The sequence below is a fragment of the Vulpes lagopus genome, chromosome 11 (genome assembly GCF_018345385.1).
Source record: "Vulpes lagopus strain Blue_001 chromosome 11, ASM1834538v1, whole genome shotgun sequence".
Classification (NCBI taxonomy): domain Eukaryota; kingdom Metazoa; phylum Chordata; class Mammalia; order Carnivora; family Canidae; genus Vulpes; species Vulpes lagopus.
The window spans coordinates 81,303,301-81,321,137 of NC_054834.1; the positions used below are offsets into that span (position 1 = coordinate 81,303,301).

At 35.5% G+C, this 17,837-nt stretch overlaps 1 long non-coding RNA gene across 1 annotated transcript; it reads right to left on the reverse strand.

Annotated features, from left to right (window-relative positions):
- Positions 1 to 10,507: 10,507 nt before the first annotated feature.
- Positions 10,508 to 17,720, reverse strand: LOC121501722. Its single transcript, XR_005990672.1, has 3 exons — positions 17,595 to 17,720; positions 15,279 to 15,362; positions 10,508 to 10,817 (listed from the first exon to the last, which is right to left on the reverse strand). It is a non-coding gene; the product is annotated as an uncharacterized LOC121501722 (long non-coding RNA).
- Positions 17,721 to 17,837: the final 117 nt, after the last annotated feature.

Sequence of the window (17,837 nt, forward strand, 5' to 3'; positions counted from 1 at the left end):
CTATTTCAAAGCTCTAATAGTGTCCTATTTGATCAAAAGTAAATTTTACAATGACATGGAACATATAAAGCAGACTTTCCAAGTATTTATCCCTTTTGCAATTTATTCTTGATTGAAAACAGTTGCTAGGTATTAAAATATTCTCAAAAGTATTCCTGAGTTTTATGACGCTAATCTCAAACACCACGTTTCTGTAAATTTGAGACTCTACCTACTTCTTTCTATTGCCATTTTAAAAGCTTGAACAGAGGTAAGAAACAGTTGCTAAATATTTCAATCTCGTGTAGCACCAAGGTAATGTTGATTTTAGCTCTATTTGTACAATTGCAAATATTATACAGCTTAGCTTGTGCTTTTCTGTTTATTTATTTAAGCACATATATCATATATGTGTATATTTAGTTTCATGTTGACACATTTTTTAATCTTAAAAATGCTTATTAGCATTCTTACAAGTTTCAGAAACAGGAAAGACTTTAATCAGACCAGTTATCTTTAAATTTAAGAAAAGAACCACAGGGACTTTTAAAAATACATCTCTAACAATAAAAATAACACTAGAAATAAGCCAAAGTTACCGAAAATCACATCAGCCATGTGGGCTATTTTTATAATTTAAGCTACTGAATAAATTGGACTGATAGTCAATTGTTTTTAATTTGTTTAACAACATTTATTTAGTTGAGAATATCAAACATTCATGATACATCAGACACAAAGATGAAAGCAACTCCTTCTTTATCCATAAGGAGATCGCAGAATTTCAGGGTAAACATTTATATTAATGGATAACTAAGATACAGTTTGGTAAGAAGTTATATAAAGTTTTGAAGCTAATTATATTAAAAAATACAAAAGGAGAGTGATTAACACTTCTGGCAAAGTTATAAAAGCCTTCCGAGAGGAAGTGATATTTGAGTCAAAACTAACAAGTTGGGGAAAAAGCATTCCAGGACAAAGAACAATGCAAGAATGACTGCATGCTGTAGCATAATTACTAAATAGAGTAGGTTCTGTAAATTTTTGAGATGGTAAATAAGTGTAAAAGAGAACTGCATCATTAAACGCCTTTGTCATATATTTTTATTAGTAAAATCAATAGATGATTATAGAAATTTTATAAATGAAGATATAGAATTATTAAATGCAGACACTCTCCTAGGTCTGACGATGAAAGAATGAATTAGGCACTAATTCTTCGCAAGTGGGAAAGTCAGTGGGAGAAACAAAGATTGTTTTAAATTTTCCATTATTTATGTTTTCCTGACCTGGTTCTTTTTTTTTTTTTTTTTCCAGATAATATTTAAGGTGACTTATCCAATCACAAATTTAGAAATTTGGAAAAAAAATATACAAAAGAAGCCCAAGCAAGTAGAAAATAGAGACTGGCAAAGAGGCTAAAAGTTTATGGTATAAAGAGACACACACCTCTAGTACCTGGCCATGATTGACGACTCTAAGGTTTTTTGCAGCCAAAATAAAAAAGATTGCGCAGTTACATGATACACAATGTTCATGAGACTTTTTTCTTCTTTTTTTAGTCTTAAAACCTCCATCCTTTTTGATATGAAGTTCAACAGGAATTTCGCATCAGAGATCTCATAAAGAGTACATATTATGATGAAATGTATGTCCTAAGCAATATGAAATATGCAGTAAAGAGTTTCATAAGGATGTCTTGTATAAAATTATTCACAATATATCAGCATATAGATCACAATAAAATGTGATTAAACAAAACTATAGGAACCAACAGTTCCAACAATTGCTTCTTTCCACACCTCAGATGAAAGTTTCTTCTGTTGATGTTGCCATAATCCATTGAAGAGTAGTCTCATATTCAAGGCCATCTGTATAAAATGAGCATAAAATCTGTTATACTCTATTGCAAATTACCTGGGTGGATTTTTTGAAATCCTACAACTAATACAAAATGAAAAATCAATTAAATGCTGAGGTTGAGTGGTATTGCCATGTGTAATATTCGAATTTTACATTTCCCTTTTTTTTTTTTTTTTAAATTTTTTTTTTATTTATTTATGATAGTCACAGAGAGACAGAGAGAGAGGCAGAGACACAGGCAGAGGGAGAAGCAGGCTCCATGCACCAGGAGCCCGACGTGGGATTCGATCCCGGGTCTCCAGGATCGCGCCCTGGGCCAAAGGCAGGCGCCAAACCGCTGCGCCACCCAGGGATCCCCATTTCCCTTTTTTTAAGCAAATACCCTTATTGTTCTCATTGATTCCTAACATACACGTTTACCTGCTTTACATACTGAGATCCTATACAAGATCTCCCATGAAGAAAGCTTGCTGTTGTTGATTTTAAATTTTATTTATTTATGTGTTAAAAGATTTTATTTATTTATTTATTTATTTATTTATTTATTTATTTATTTATTCAAAGACACAGAGAGGCAGAGACATAGGCAGAGGGAGAAGCAGGCTCCTCACAGGGAGCCTGATGTGGGACTCGATCCCCTACTGGGATCATGCCCTAAGCCAAAGCCAGATGCTCAACCACTGAGCCACCCAGACGTCCTTGACTTAAAAATTTAAAATGCATGGGAGTGACTGCAGCAATTCTTAGAGTCCTCTCAGTAGATCATTATGACAGTGTTGTGATTTCCTTTCCTTGACTGACTCCACGTTAGCCAGCCTTCCCACTCAGAAGCCAGCCTTCATCTCTGTCCTTAACAAGTGTTTACTCAGTACAGCCGACTTTGAATGAATATTAGGTCAACACTCCCTAAATCTAATTGGGGAGACTGGATACTGGGAAGAAGTGTGCTCAAAATATCAGCAATGGGAGCTCTGAGGAACACATTAAATGGTGAATGGGGTGTGTGGAAGAATCGTTTTGGTTGGAAAATTGTGGAAGGAAGCCATCAGAAGCCAAAGTCCTAATATTAAAAACTTTTCCTGTACGACTTTAGTTCCGCAGTTGGACTACATGAACTTTCCTCAGTAGTATTCAGCAAGATTATTCCTAAACTTGGGGCTGGAAAGCTGTAGTAAGACTACAGAGCAAGTAATATGATTTCTGATCTGTGGTTTGTCATCTTATGTTCCTCACTAAACTCCACTTAGCAGAGATGAACGATTATCTGATTCCATGCATTGCCCATTCAGTAAGGAGACATCCATTTCAAAATTATACTTTAAAGGCAAACTATATTCTTTTTATGTTCCTCTCGAACTTTTCAGAGTTTAACTCCATGTTAGATATCAAATGAAAACAGCAGGGGACAGGAGAAAGAGTAAACACAAAAGGCTTTGATCTATGGCATCAAAACTGAATAAATTTTAAATTGATTTCAGTAGAAGACAAAAAAAAATCAGCAGTTAAAAGGTGAAACACTAAAATAAACTGAACAATGCTGACAACTCATGGCACGATACCCAGAATGCATTGAACAAAGAATATCCCCCCAAACTGTTAATGGCATTTGTATTTGTAAAGATGGTTATATCCATGAAAAACAAAATTGTCCTTTGAAAACAACATATCCATTTTGCTTAGGCCACAGCACTTAATGGGTTAAAGCAAACTCTCATTTTCAAGGAGGACACCTAGATATTTTGACAGCACCAAGCAATCCCTTGGCCCTCTTGAGTAAAAAACACTGCATGCCTAGCCTTGCTTCCCGATAAATTATTTTTAAAATGTTCAAACTGTGTCATATTATTTGTAATGCTATTAAAAATAATATCTAAAGTACTTAAACTAATTATGCCTATTTTGTAAGATTAATTATCATTAATAATTTAACATATTTTATCATTTAAGTCAGTATCCGTTCTGATCTTTAACTTTAGAGAGCACACTGTATATGTACCACATAATTAGGGCTTATGTATCACATAATTAAGGCTAAATACTAGGAAATCAGACTAATGAGACCAAATCAAACTGAATTATTTAAGCTTTTTTTCTTTAATTTTAGAGGTAGAATATTTAGTAATTAAACACTGATTTCATTTTCTTGAGCTTGCATGTGTCTTCTTTGTTTTTGTGGTCCTTGCTATGGAAGCCTCCCAAAATGTTTCCCTGGGGAGTAAAAATAAAGAATCGCTCACTGGCCTCAACTGGGAGTCAAATAATGAATAGAAGCAGGAGGTTTCATTCATTTTCTTTCTCTTCCTTCTTTTGCCTCCCCTCTTGTTTCCTGGTGTCTTCACTGTTTCTCTCCTAGAGATGCCCTGTCCTCAAACTGGAACCTGCTCAGCTTCCTGTCATTTTCTATCTTTCATTCTCCCAGGGCCTGGCTTCTATGATGGAAAATTGATAGCAATTCAACAAACAACATTATTCAGGATTTCAAGTTTAGGAAGGGATATTGTAGAAGGAGGGACCTTTGTGTTCTTACCACTTCACTCACTCATTCACTTTGTCCTACATTTGCATGATCTTTCTTTGAACAGACGTTGATGAGTAGCTGCTGTGTGCCAGACTCTGTTGTTCTACAGTGCCCCTGTTGCTAGTGAGATGTTGAATATGTGATTCTGTCAAATAGCAAAACATATTTGGGGATAACATTCCACAAATATTCAGAGTGACTTCTAGGTTCCCAGGGGCTTGGTTAGGGGTCAAGGATAGAGTAGGGGGAAGGAGGGGCACACCTTTGTTCTCAGAGCTGATGGTCTTTTTGAGAAGACAGAAGTACATCGTTCAGTAAGATTTCTCATGATACAAGAAGTACTCCCACATGGGAGTCAATGGATGAAGCGTTTAACTTCAATTAAGTATCAAAGAAGGCTTCCAGTAGGAGGTGTCATTTAAGCTAAGGCCAGAAGGATGATGAAAATTAGGTATATGTATGTATGTAGGTATATGGATGGAGGTGGGAAGTAGTTGGTTCATGTTAAATTATTACAGAATGTTCCAGACAGAGGAAACAACATGTAAGAAGGTTTGGGGGAGGAGAACCCATGACTTGATTCAGAATTAGAAACAAATTCAGTGTAACTGCATTAAGTTAGCCTGGAGAGGTCAGTAAAACTCATAGCTCAGAAACTGAGGCACTATAGCTAGTTAACTGCTTTAAGGGGACAAGCTATAAACATAATTTCTGATTCCAAAGTCTCTGTTACACATGCCAATCCTCTGCACAAAGAAAAGATAAAGTGATTTAATTTAAAAAAAAAAAACACTTTGTTTTATTAAAAAAGAATGATTCTAAGAAAAATTCTCCTCTCAATGAATTAAAAAATGTATACTTTCAGGAAAGAGATGATATGATTCAAAGAGGTCAAAGGGAAACATTTACCATCTTACTTCATCTCCAACTTGATTCCTCCATGATAATTTCTGTTTCTGGGCCTCACTTCCCTCATCCTCCCTCAGATCTGGCACCAAGAGAGCTGTGTCCACGCAGTAAGATCCTTTAGAAAGGAAACCAGAAGTAAAGTGGGGGATGCCTTTCAGACAGAAATCAGAGCCGTAAGACCCATTAAGAGACTATCCCTGGAGAAGTTGCTAGGATTCCCAACTAAGACAGTAGTTTTGGTGGGAATAGCAAGAAGCAGCCAAGTCTAGGAGACACTTGAAGGAGAAGCGACAGCACACTGTGAACCAGTTGGGTGATGGCTGACGTGAATCAGAAAAGTCAAAAAGGGTCAGATTTTATCATAAGAACAATGAACAGGTTTGGGGAACATAGTGATTTCAACATTTTCAATTTCATTATTTTTTTGATTAAGCTTTTCTCAACAGCAGGAACATTCATCTTTATAGTGCTTTAAAAGTGTATTCAAATATCAATTGGATTTGAATGATCATCTTTATTTTCACCCAATTAAACAGAGCAGATAGGTCACTTCTCACATAGGCAAAGTATCTGCAAGTAAGTTGTTGTTACCAGTTGATCTTGAAATCTCAACAAGTAGACCCATTAGCTGATTCCTGACACATGTCCTTTGGTGGTCTGGTCTTATTCCAGAAGGGAGAGGAGAGTAATTGGCAGCATAGCCCGTATCCCTGGTCCACTTAGGTAGTCCTTTGTCACCAGTTCAGCCCTTCTGAGATCTCTCTGCCTCACCACTGCTGTTCTCCACTCAGTGATACCAAGGCTTCAAAGAAATTAAAAGCAACTTATCTTCTAAGAAGGCTGGTAACCCTTGTATGGAATAGGATGCAGACCCTATTTCATTGGCAAGTCCTAGGCCAGGATATGCTATTGGTGGAAAGTAAAAAATATTGCAAAGAGTAAAGAAGCACCATTATCCTTAATACCAAGAATGACTTGAATCCAAATTGGCATACTTTTTTACTCTATCCATTTATCATGAAAGAAATTTCTAAGTAATTCTTTGCAAATAGGTTTTTGACATATACTGGCTATTTCTGATGGTCTCAAAACTGACCATTGCTTAGAATTGTTTTTCTTTCCTACTAGGGAAAGAAAATAAGACCATCATTACCACAATATTCATCTTGGGTAGCACAAAATGACATACAGAGTTTGGACCAGGAGACAAATATAATAATACTTTACAAATGAATCTCTTTTTTTCCCCAAAGTAGATTTGGAAGAAATTATACATAGAAAAAAGATCTTAAACCTGAGTCAAGGAAATAGAGTTCTTCATTCATCACAGAAACAAATAGTACAGTAAAGACATAATTTCCCATAATGTCCCTTGATCGAGTCAACCTATTTCACTCATTTTATTACACAGGCCCTTCAAATGTTTTAGATCTATCCCATCACCTGTCAATTCATGCTTCATTATCCTGTTCCTCAGTGCCATTCAAGGTTGACTTCCTCTCCAATAGTCACCCCTGTCCAAACAGGAGTCATGCATGCCATTTTTCTCCCCACTGTCAATCCAGAACATGGTTTCCTATAATTATATATTTCAGTGAGCTCCATTCTTTCTGCCAAAGAGAGGAAAGAACTCAAACTATCTAGGAAAAGTGAACCTTCAGCCATTTTACATTTTCTGGGAGATTATCATATAAGATATAGTATTTGTTTTGCCTTATAGTTCCACACAGAGCTACAAAGAAGGCCCTTAACAGTATGGGAAATCTGCAGCCTTGCCACGCAGTCCTTCTTGAGAACACAGTTGTGGCCAGAACAAAAAAATCCTCGATGAGCAGTTTCCCAGAGAGGAGCCATTGCTTTAGCCTCCTGCAGTGTCTTCATGAGCTCACAAGTCCGCCTGACACACAGGTCGAGCTTGCAAAATAAGGATTTTAGTTTCAGAAGGACACCATCCATTCACCCTGTGAGGTGAGGGACAAAGGCTGCTGTGATGGTCCTGCAAGGAGTCGCTGCTATGAACCTGTACATACTTTTCTGCTCACGTCATCCCTGGCTACAGACGTGCCTTCTGTCCCTCCTGCCACATTCGTCCATAGTCGTGTAATGCAATAGTCACAATGAAGCCGAGTGAACAAATATTTAAGTACCTACTATGAGCCAAAGACCATTACCCTTTAATCTTGACTACAGCTCTGTTGGATCAGTTTAATTATGCCAAATGCATTCAGAAAAAAAGCGAGGATGGGAGAGGTTGATCTGGAACAATCACATGGATAAAAGGTGATTACAGTCTAAATACTAAGCCAGGTCCCGCGGTCTCCAAAGCTCGTGTTTTCTCCCCTTCACAACGCTGTGTCCGTCCATACAGAAATTTTATCCTGCAAGATCGTTTTGTTGAACTTCCACACACTTCACAGATGCGAAAACCGTAATGTCTTGGTTAAATGACTAAATCAAGGTCACACATTTGCATCAGGGCCAGCTGGCCGCAACACCTATGCTCATGATTCCCAGCTCAACTTTATGCTGTATCATATTCAACTAAAAAGATTATAATAGATTCTATAGTGACAATCATCTGTATCATCATCCCCGCTGTTCGTTGAAACCACCCTGCAGACTGTCAGCACCGGAACTTCTGCGGGCCTACCGCATCGTGCCCCGTGGTTGTGTTACCCTGAATGACTGCATTTTCAACAAGGACTATGCACCAGTTCAGTGAGAGTCGTATCATTAGACTCGGAGCTTCAGAAGTCTTCACTTTCAGTATCTTAAGACTTAAAGTCTTCAAATAGAATTGTGTGTCTAAGGATGCACAAGGTGGCCTATTTGATCTTTTCACTTCTCTGAGCTTTGCCAGGACTAGGTTCATTTCTAAACAAGAGGAAATAGAATGCTTTCATTTGACTGTCTTGATGAAATGCTGATGCTTTCTTTGTGCATTTTTAAGTTCTTTTTTGAGAAAGGAGGAAAGGATCTATATCATTCATTAGATTTTCAAAGGTTAAACTTTGTACTGCTTGGGCACTGAGTTAGTTTAAGTCACATTATATTTTATATCCTCAACCCAAAATGTATGGAACATATAGAAACTATATGCAAATAGACGCATCCTACACATGTTTGCTCACTTGGTCCAGTAGGTGTAGTGCATATTCACCTAACCTTCCTCACATAGTGCTATGCAAACATCTCACTGAATTGATTTTTTTTTTAAAGCCAGGCACTATTCCAACATTGAAGTTCCATAGGAAAATGGAAATGCCAGTGCAAATTTCTATTTTTAATTTAACTATCCACTGATCCAAGTTTGAACTGAAAAAATCCCCCACCTCAGGATATTATCATGGAATGGCAGCTCTCACAATGACTGTTGCCTTATTACATCATTTGCAGATCAAGCACAAAGATTAATTTAGGACCCATTAATAGAAGACTTTTCAGAGGAACTTGAGCTCAAATTATACCAATCTGTTACTGTTCCAAAATAAACGCATCAGGTGGCATTTAAATGCAGGTGGTTAACCGTTTTATCAGTGCAGATATTTAAGCTATTAGAAATATAATTAGAAAAATTAAATTAAACACACTTACTGTAGATTCTAATTCTAGCAGCCCCGTCCTTAGCATTATGCTATTTCTATTGTAAATTATGAAATGTGCATAAATTGCACAGGTTTGTTTCTGAGTGATAGCTGAACTTAGATAATTAAGCTGTTAGCCATGAACTTCAGTGGTCAACATGGTTATATATCTCTGTCTTGCGCCCGCTCCTCCTTCTTGTTTCCACAAGTCTCCGGGGAGGCAGATGAATGGCACTTGACTCTACCCAGCTACACAGTCGACTGATTAGACATAGTCCTGTACCACAGGTACGCTCAATTACATGCCTTGCAGAGAGTCAAGCATTTCCTGAAGCTAAAAGTGCTGAATCTGTTGGCTTCACACATTTTAGAGTAGGAGTAAACTGTGATCAAACATATTTAAACCTTCAATTTCATTTCATAACATACTTCCTCCTGCTTAACACAGGAAGTAAGAGTTTATTGAGATAAAAAGAGATAAATCAATTTGCTTTCAAATAATTAAGTCATTAAGAACTGGGCGATGACTTTATTTTTAGTAATTAAGTCATCCGTGTGAAGGGAAAATGTGACATTTGATTCAAGACACAACTTGGTGTCCATCATGATACAACCCTATATTTAATTTTTAAGATGTCAAACAGAACACATTCAGTAAAGGGGTCACGCAAAAAAAAAATTGTATTTGCTGTCATTATCCTCATCACAGAAAAGTGCTGAGGAAGGACTGTTCTTAAGGCTGCTTGTGTGGTAAGAAAAATTGTTCATTTGCTGAAGATAAACCTGAAAGCATTAACCGCTAATAGTAAACAAACACTATATATAAAATAACTCTTTCGATAGATCAAGACCTAACTTGCGGTTAGTACCAAAATCTTTCTTTGTTATATTTATAAAGAGCTGGTTATCCCTTATATTTCCTTATCCTCTATGTGTCTAAATGAAAACAGGCAGAGATATTCAATGACCCAAGCTTATGCCTAGTATAAGGCGGGTTTACATGCGTAGTTATTTAGTGCAACAAAATGGCTCCCTTTTTGAGACTTAAAAGTAACTACATATTGTACAGCTAGAAACCCAGTGAATTTTCCCCCACAATCTTAATATTCTTGGTTTTATCCAAAGCTTCAAGAAGCTCTTGAACATGCTTAATTCTGCATCTTGGAATGGTTCTAGAAATGGCAAAATACTATCTTTTAACAAGACACCTGAAGAAGCCTGGCAAGAATCAATAGGTCTTAGAAATCAAGGGATCCTTTCCAGGAGCTATTTCCTGAGGAACAAGATTGGCAAATCCTTTGATTCCTGAACTCTCTCTCTCATAAGCTAACCACTAAACATTTTATGTCTATTTCGGCTTTAATGAAGGTAGATGTAATTTCTGAACAAGTTCAGGAAAGTACTTCTTTCAAGCAGGGAAACTGCTTAAATTAATTAAGCTAATTAGGTTAATGAATAATTAAGGTAATTCTTTCATTCCCCCCCTCCCCCCCACAATTCAACCTCTTCATCTCTTAGTCATAAGTCTTAAATGGTGGTATGAGAACTCCTACATACTATCACACATTAGATGCCTGTTTAATATTCTACATAACTGAAAGTAATTTTTTTGTTTTTTTCTTAGTTTATAGCTTAAATAAGAATGGGCCATCTCTCAGATATTGAATATCTCTCTAATTAGGAAATGCAAATATCATAAATTAAAAATCAGGCTATACTAGAAAAGATATTTAGGTCTAAAAAACAATTTTAATAATCACTTATTTTACATACAATGATAGGCTCATGAACACTTACCTTCATATCCTAGGCTCTACAAAATAGTATTTCACGTGATTCTTTAACTACACAAGAAAGTATGTACTTTATCATAATATTTTCATAGTTGAGTAACTGAAGACTCAGAGACGTTAAGAGACTTGCTCAAGGTCATACAGCCTGAACAGAGTGCAGCCTGGATTTACCTGTTGCAAAGAAATTATTAAATCTTTTTAGCACTTGGCGTATTTCGGGAATGCAAATGTAGAATTACTTCTCCTATTTAGAGTAGATTTCTATAATCTGTGTGTTTTCAGGGAGTTAGTAACTGGTAAAAAGAGGAGAAGTTCCTGAAAACACGAGAGGAAAGAAAGATTAAACTGAGTCAAGTGGAAATTTATGTCTGTCTTCTGGACTCCTATCCTTCTGAACACATTGTCAGTAGTTATCCAGTATTACATTTCAATTTAGATGTAAAGCCATAAAAATTGGATTTTAGAGAATAGAGATATTTGGTATTTACTTCTATGATCACAGACATAATTCTGTCAGTCTTCTAACTTCAACTAACCTCTGTCATCCCCCTCACCACTAAGGGGCAATACAGCAGCACACATGTCACTATAATTAGCGTGCAGCAGCAATTTTCATTAGACCAATGATCTCCAATAAGATTTTCCCAAGGGCTGCATTCAGTTATATGTAATAGTTAGGCGGGCCACACATGTATTAGCATATGATTTGCACATGATTTGCATATGCATTTAAAGATTGCATCATATTTCTCTGGATATTCCAAGTAAAAATGTAATTACTACAACATTGAATGTTATGATTTCTATTTCTCTGTACGATCCCATCACATCTGGCTCTGATGGCTTATGACAGAACAGCTCAGCAGAAAACTAGGAATAGTCCGTGAGGAGGAAATAGTCAGAGATGGTTAGGGTCAATAGGAACCTTTTGGGGGGCAATAATGATGACTACTGAGGGTACAATACATTAGACAATCTGTCTCTTTTATAAGGATAAAGGAATAAATGCACACTGGGTGGACCTTCTAGAAATGCCTATCTAGTTACTGCTGGTATCTTGTTGAGCATCTTTTTTCAAACCTCATTACTGGCTAAATGGCAAATTATCTGTTATCACTTGGGAAATCTCAGTTACCTCTTAATTCTAATAGTGTAGTCACAGAACAACTTTAACTGAGTTTTCTTTGAAACCTAATTACTCTCTGTTTTGAACACTAATTTTAAGTGAAGAGCTTTCTATTTCCCTTTAGTTTCTTGATACATATGGAGCAGTCCCACCCAACTAGAGAGCATACCCTCTCCCACTTAACAAGCTTTCTGGTACATTAATGTTTGGGTAGGTTAAAAAAAAAAAAAAAGAGTCACAAGTAAGTCAGCAAGAACTGCACAGGGAAATATTTGGGGAAAAAATTGGGACCCGCAAACACATTCCAATGCATATTTGCTCTTATATTTATGAAAAGAATATTTTCTTTCCTCTCTGTCTCTTTCTCTTCAGTGTATTCAAAGTCCACATCCCTTTATCTAGGAAAAGTATTGAAATGTTGACTAGATAGATGAGACAGAGAGAGAAAAAGAGAGAGTTAGGTGGGTATGTTAAGGAGGAAAGTCTTCCTCTGGCCTATGGTCCTTCTAGCTGGATTTAGATTCAAATTGACATGAGACAGATTAACAGGAGAAAATCAAATTTAATAGCATGCCTATGGGGAATCCACACAGACATGACATTCCAGACACAATGAGGCAACATGAAGTTTATCTGAGCTAAGGAAAGGGTTAAGTCTGAGGATACAAAGGAGAGAAAGTCCATTAGCAACAAGATGAAAGAAGATATTTGGAAAAACAAAGGTTGCCCTAATTATGCAGATAAAAGTTCTTCGGTCAAAAGAGTCATTGTTAATAGCTTTCTTCTTGGTATAGGCTCTCCTTTCCAATGTAAATGTAGGTAAGTTTGGGGAGGCAGAGAGCTTTTCTTGCATCTGCTGGGTTTTGACAACTTTTAATTTGAGATAATCTTTATGCCAAAGTGGTCCATCTTGGGGCAGCCTGCCAGGGGCCTCTACAATGGATGGATGGATGGATAGATGGATGGAAGAATGGATGGATGGATGGATGGATGGATGGATGGATGGATGGTCGGGTAACAAACAGATGTTTATACAAATTGTAACTAACGATTGTAGATTGAAAACATATAACTTTAGTAAGAAATATAGCCCTCTGTGATTTCTACCTGTATTCCATTCATGCTTTCCTGTTTTAGATGATCAGAATCATATGGAGACAGTAAAGTATAATTTTCTTTAGCTACTGTGGAGTCCTTTGAGCTAGAATTCTAGGGCCTGGCCAGTAGTGAGTGGAAAGTCTTCCACCAATTCTTAGTAATTAACTTACCCAAGGTCATACAGCTCTTGGATGATGGATGGAACCAGGACTTGAACCTATAAATGTGTAGTTCTCTATTATACCTTAAAGTCTGTTATATAATCTTGTCTATGTTTGTAATAAATAGACACATCTTCTGTTTTGTAAGCAGAGAAAATATAAGTAATTCTCAGTAACTTCATCTTGCAGGTCACTGAACACATTCGTTCTCCAAATACTTAGTTAACATCCTCAACAATGATTAAATAAAGAGGAAATATTTATATTTTCCTTGTCTTCATTTATTTTACCCATTCTTCTTCACTAAATTCTAGTATAATTTGGTATCATCAGCACCACAAACTTTTAAATATATAATTGTATCTTTGGATAATGACCGTGCCTAGAATGTAGGAAATTCTCAGTATCTTTTTAATTAGATGAATAAACAAATGATAAATAGGCAAATGTTATCCAAGATATTTTATAATCATAGAAGGAAGTTTGTGAGATATTAAGTTAAAGTATAGGATACAGAACAGTTTTTTAGCATGGCCCTTAAAGAAAAAATATATATGTCTACAAGGAGGGAAAAGTATTAACGAATTTACAATTGTTTACAATACAAGGTTACAGGTTTTCTTTTTTAAATTTTATTTTATTTTCAGAAAAAGAATGTTTATTTTTATGAGAAAATTAACTGTTTTTATATATATATTTTTAATTTTAGAAATGGTCTCTTTTATTACATTTCCATACTACTTTCTGGAAAACAACTGGGAAGGCTATATTATAACAAGTACTCTAGGGTTGAAATATCGCCTTAACCTTCTTACTGAAGAACCCTATCTTTGTATTTCAATTATTCTCCACTGCTAATTGTGCACTAACAAACTGTCTCTTCCTTTAAACTGAAAATGTTTTAAAGACCAGAAGCTATATTTTATTTAACTCAGTCATCCTGTCCCTACACCAACCCTAATGATGAACTTGTAAATAGCCAGTGGCCAAAAGAGATATAATAAATATTTGGTAAATCACTTAATTAAAAGAATGAGTGCCATATGGGATGCCTGGGTCGCTCAGCAGTTAAGCGGCTGCCTTTCGGCTCAGGGTCTGATCCTGGAGTCCCGGGATCGAGTCCCACATCGGGCTCCCTGTGTGGAGCCTGCTCCTTCCTCTGCCCCCCCCTCTCTCTCTCTCTCATGAATAAATAAATAAAATCTTAAAAAAAAAAAAGAATGAATTCCACAAAACTAGGGAGACTGTACTATTGAGTATATAAGTTAAGCATCCTTTTTGAAGATGAATTTAAAATTTTATAAAATGAGCGGCCTAATTTCATAAAAACCATATTTCTAATGGTCATACCATCTCCTAAATATGAGTCATTGATCAAAAGGAAAGCAAACTAGAGTACATCAATCATGTCTACTGGGGAAAAGTAAAAAACCTAAAATAATATATTTATGGTTGATTCTGTCTCTGGTCAGAAATCATTAATTTAGGACTCAAAAGTAGTCATTTTCTTAACTATGAAACTTTCAAAGATTAGGCAAAAAATTATAATGTGAGAATAATATATGAATAAACTTGAAATCTGAATGTTATATAAGAATGTAAGAATCTTGGGGCACCTGGATGGCTCAGTCAGTTAAGTGTTTGACTTTGGCACAGGTCATAATCTCAGTGTCTTGGAATCAAGCTCCACTTCAGGCTCCCTGCTCAGCAGGGAGTCTGCTTCTGTCCCACCCCCACCCCTGACCAGCTGCTCTTGCTCTCTCTCTCAAGTAAATAAAATCTTAAAAAAAAAAAAAAAAAAAAGAATGAGGGAATCTTACCAAGTCCAAAGAAGTTATATATTTTTAATTTTAGGTTAAGAGAGACCTTTTCTTTTCATAAAGGATGAAACTTGGACTCAATAGCAAGCTAATTAAAGTTATAATGACTTTTTATATCAGAGCTTACATTGTTTATGCCACTCCAAATTACTCTTTGCAGAATAATCCATGAACAGATATTTTTCTATTCCAACTTACTTTTTTTTTTTTTTTTTCCTTTTAAAGTAGTGTTTAAGCTACACATTGGGCAGACTCACATGTGTCCCTGGGCCAATGTGCAGTAACAGCTTAAACTTCCAGATAACAATTGTGATAATGCCTGAACCCAGAGGAATATCTCTAATTATAGACATTTCAGGCACCATAGCAGAAAGTGGAAAAAATATTCCAAGCCAGTTGGATCTATAAGTACTTGGGCTATACTTACTGAATAGATACGTTTGGTAGCAAAAACTCAATTAATAGTCTTCATGATTCATTCTGTTTGCTGTAGCCCTTGTAGTTTGGCAACCTTGGTGTTAAACAAATGTATAAACATAGTAGTCAATCCAAAATTTTCCTTAGTACAAAGCCAATTTAATATGCTAAATTCTTGAAGTTATAGAGAAGTATAAAAAATGAGTAGAAGGCTACTTAAACTAGAACTACAGAATAACTACTTTAACAAGGTCAAAGCACATCATCATTATTCTTTCTCAGTCATTTGTATAGATTTATTTTTGTACTTACCTTACCAAGAATGTATAATAAACCACAAATTTCAGCACAATAAAGAACAAACATTAGCTGTCTGTGAAAATTATTTGAGAAATAGTTTTTTCATAAATTCATTTGGAAAAAAAATAAATTTTAATACACAAACTTTGAAGTTCCATTTCTACTTTTTGTCAGACTCTGTTTTCAATTACCTATAAGCATAAGTAATTCATATAAATTTCTTCCTCTTCATTAATATTGAGCACCTGAGAAAAATCATATAAGGCTTTCAGAATCCAGATTTTCACTAGATAAATAGCAAAATGAAATGATTATTATTCATGATACTAGTTGGCCTCTTTAGATACATACCTATGACTGTAGGTATGTAAATCCACCATGTTTAACTGAGTACATCAGCGCTGAAGATTGAATTACCCACAACCCAGGGACAGAAATAATTATATTAGAGCTCATTTCAGACCATGTAGTTCTCTATTAGTAATTGTATTGGGCTATTGAGACACAATCATTAGAGACATAAAATGGTCATTTTGTATATTAGTAGTAAAAGAAAAAATCGTAAACCTTTAAGAAGAATTCATAAAATATGTACTTTTGACTCACAGTTAAAACATTGATTAAATTGCACACTACAAAAGAGGGCACTAAAAAATAGGAGGCATCACCAAGGAGGCTGACTACCAACAATCACCTGAACTTTTTACAAGCATCCAGTCACCAATAATGTAACGTGCACGGGATTTTGAGACTCATATTCTATAAAATGTCCCTAAAAACATGAAGACACCCTTCATCAAACGGCTGAATGCTTTGTTGAAGAACAATCTGATAGTCAAGGAGCAACTTTGAACTCAAAGTGTTGGAGAATGTTGCCCTATTCTGTGACTCGGTGTACCCTTGAGAAACTTCAGAGGTTTCTAATTAACATTACCATGCTATGGACTTTGCATAACATATAGCCTTATAATCATTTCAAGGAAAACTTATATAATAAAATATATAAATATATATTACATTTATATTATGGTATATTGCATATAATATGTTAGATACTATTATATAAACAAATTAATAAAACTATTTTTATTATAATTTTTTAACAAATATAATGTACAGTGTTATATTCCTTTCAGGTATACAATATAGTGACTCAACAATTCTGTAACACTGGGCAACTCTTTTTAAAGCCTAGACATTCTTTTGTTTAAACTGCAATTGTCCCTAAGCCTGGGATTTATATTGTATTATACTGGTTCCATGCAAACCTAGAAATATAAGTGGATGCTTGGCAAGCGTTACTTTGAATACGCCTCATGAAAAAATGTTATGAGTACTAAGTTAGTCCCATTTAAAGTGGAGAAAACTGAAGCACAAACATGCATAAGAATTTGCCCAAGTTCACACAACTAAGATAGCAAATTTGAGATTCAAATCCAGATATTCTGGTACCAGCACCCACAAATTTACTTTCACCAGATCCAAAGTTCACTTTTAACAGTGTTAAGAAAAAAATGAAAAAAAAAAAAAAGAAAAAAATGACCACTTCTTATTTCTACTTATGAAAGTTTACATATTTAAATGTATAACATTTTCTCTTGTTCTCAAAAGAAAATGGAGACAGTGTTAAAAGGCCAGTAGACAGAGGCTTTATCTCAAAACGCAACCTTTCTTCATCCAACCCCTTAAGTCTCGACTATGGTAAAGTTAAATAGAACTGGCCACTTCTTTTTTAAGTTAAAAGAAAGAAAAAGAACGTATGATCCATTATGAACCATTTATTTTTTTGCAAATGTTCCGTTTGCAATGGAACATTTATTTTTTTGCACACGTTGAAAGTGTTAAATAAGATCTCTATAAAACTTCCCAATGTCAATGTCACCAGACCAAAAAAAAAAAAAAAAAACCCAGTCAAAATTAATTATACCATATACCCTTTAGGCAAACTGGTTCTTAATATTGAAGACTTAATCACTGGCGCTACCTCCACAAACTGGAGTCTCACCCAGACTCTGGCAGAACTTACCTTTCAGGAATGGGGTCTCTGAAAAGTCTAAGTCAGTGTAAGCATGAACGTGGCTATTGGCTCCTAGACACACGGTACGTGAGCAGATCCCTGGCCATGTACCAACTTCCTAAAGTGAGATCCAGAGTTCTCTTCTATGGAAACATATAGATTAGGCAATCACTATGTCATAGAATTTCTGAACTTCAGAAAAGAGTTTTATGGCCCTTTTTAAATAAAGTCATTGATCTTACCTACAGTTTA